General features: G+C 43.3%; 1 protein-coding gene across 2 annotated transcripts in view; it reads left to right on the top strand.

Annotated features, from left to right (window-relative positions):
* The window catches only part of LOC134449214 (transcription factor HIVEP3), a 175,292-nt gene that overhangs the window by 72,495 nt on the left and 100,297 nt on the right, over positions 1 to 2,500 (top strand). The gene's annotated exons all lie outside the window — the stretch shown is intronic.

Below are 2,500 nucleotides of genomic sequence, written 5' to 3'. Positions count from 1 at the left end.
CACCTGGTCTCTGTGGCGTGGTCTCTAGCGAGAGATAAACAAGGGGGTAAAAAGGTTGCTGCTCCACATCATCAACCACATCACATCACGCCTCATCCTGCCACATCAACGTCCCGCTCACCCCCAAGCCAAAATACCATCGCGTCCTGTGATGGTTTATTTGCCTTATGTGTTCTTCTATTAGGAGTATTACTTTGTATTTTTTTAAATAATAGTTCATTTAATAAATATTGCTTTTCAACATTATAACAAAGGAGGGTTTTTTTTCCTAAAAAGAGTTTACTTTTCCATCCATCATGGACTATCACACCACTCAGTAATTTTGAAGCAGTTCTTCTCAATTCCATAATTCCACTTACCACCTGTAGACAACCAAATTGGAAAATAAAACATTGTTTCTCCAGGGAGCTGTTCATAGCACAACTATACTGCCCTACAATATCAGAACGCAGTATCTTGAAAATGGTCGAAAATGGGTTTAGACAGGAAATTGGCTTTAAAATACCTTCTTTTTCTTGTGTTAAAATTTTTTGGCCCAACTTGGTCCCGTTTCGGAAAAAAACGCAAAAAACTGATTATACTGCGCTTTTTGGTTTTAGGAGGTTACGTCGTACTAGCCAAGAACGCAGTATAATGCGAATTATACTGCACTTCTCCATTGACACCGTGGTTTTGGTGTAGACAGTAATACCACAACAGAGCGCAGTATAATGATTTTTCAGCTAAAAAGTAATGAGAATGTTGTTTTTTTTGCTTTTTTCTTGTGTGCATAAATTTTCACCATAAAAAAGTATTATATGGAAGTGTCATCACCACTTTACCTCCAACACAGTCGCGTGGACAGAAAGGAAACTTTAAAGCCTTTTTTCTCAGTTTGGCATTTTGAATTATACTGCGTTCTGAAATTGTAGGGCAGTATAGAACAGTGCAGTTTAGTATAGTACATCTTAGTCTAAGTGGTGATGCTTTAAGCCAGTAAGACATGGTCCCTGTTATTAACTATCTATTAAAGCCGAACTGGGAAACTCCAACTCCCATTGCCATTGTGACACAGCACTCCACGGCACACAAGTGCACACTGCACACAGCGAAATTGTATTTATGCCTCACCCGTGCAAGGGGCCAGCCCCCAATGGTGCCCCAAGGGAGCAGTGCAGCAGGACTGTACCAAGCTCAGGGTACCTCAGTCATGGAGGAGGATGGGAGAGAGCACTGGTTAATTAATCCCCTAACTAACCTGGCAGGTCGGCAGCCGAACCAGCAACCTTTGGGCTACAAGTCTGACGGCCTAACCGCTTACCCATGACTACCCTGCTGTTTCCAGAATGGCAATGACCAAGTCTTAATCTATTTCTAAAGACCCCTTGCACTTGTGGTCTAGTACTATGGTACTAAAGGTTTTCAGTGTCTTTTACAGGTGGATGTCATGTGTTAAGGGGCTACAAGAAAGATTTTGCTTCTTGAACCCTGCGCTCCCTTTTCCTCTGTGTGTGTGACATGGCAATGGAACAACATGGTTGAGCTAGTCGCCGGCCAATAGGATCGATGCGTGCGATCAATGCCTGGAAGCAGATGTCTTCACAGGCTGTTACTATTCCACTCCTGCACTCCTCCCCTTCTAACCCCCCTCAAGGATCCATACTGACCTACAAATAAAAGGCAAAGTTCACGAACTACGCTATCATTGAAACTGAGAGAAATGCCTTCAAAGCCTCTGAGATTAGGTTGGATATTGTAGTGCCTGTTAATTTGACATCGCAATATCCCTAAAGCGGGACACATAAATCACATATCACAAGATAACGGTGGTGTAATGGAGACCATTTTCAGTGAAAGCTGTAGTTACCTTAGCATTGGAAGGGCAATTGTTACCGCCAGGTTTAGTTTTTTTTTTCCCCTGTTAATTACTGTCTTGTTGGGGACCCTTAACTTAATGATTGTCCTCAACAGGATCGCAGTGATCATCAGTGGCGACACCTGTGGATTGGGGCAGAGCGCTGCGTAAAAAAACGTAGGCTGAAAACAGCTCTCTCTCATCCATCGAGCATCCGGCTTTGTACTTCCCCGTTCGGCCCTGACTACTGAGCATTTTTGCTGACCCTTTTGAAACTCTTGCCTTTTTTGTTGATCTCGCTGTTTAGAAAAGCGTTTTTGGTTTTGTTTGTATGTAGGGGCTCGGCTCCTCTTTCGTTCACCCCCTAGACTTTATTTAATAAATATCCTTTTCGATACCGTTTTTCAGTTCTCGAGCCCCCCTTATGTTGCGTTTGTAACAGCAATACACATGTCCAGAGAGGGTGAGAGGACAATGGGTACACTCTCCCTCAAAACTCAGTCACTCACACGCGGAATGAGTGACACGGCTGCTTGGACTCATTACATTGCATTGCATCATATTGCGTCATGTTATCTCATCCAGATTTATTTACAGGTCAGTTATTATTTGCCGTACAGGGACAGTCTCTACTCCCCAGAGCTGTTAGATGCCTTGCCCAAGGGC

This window comes from Engraulis encrasicolus, chromosome 5, assembly GCF_034702125.1.
Source record: "Engraulis encrasicolus isolate BLACKSEA-1 chromosome 5, IST_EnEncr_1.0, whole genome shotgun sequence".
NCBI classification, from domain to species: Eukaryota; Metazoa; Chordata; class Actinopteri; order Clupeiformes; family Engraulidae; genus Engraulis; species Engraulis encrasicolus.
This window is presented reverse-complemented; position numbering and strand designations above follow the sequence as displayed.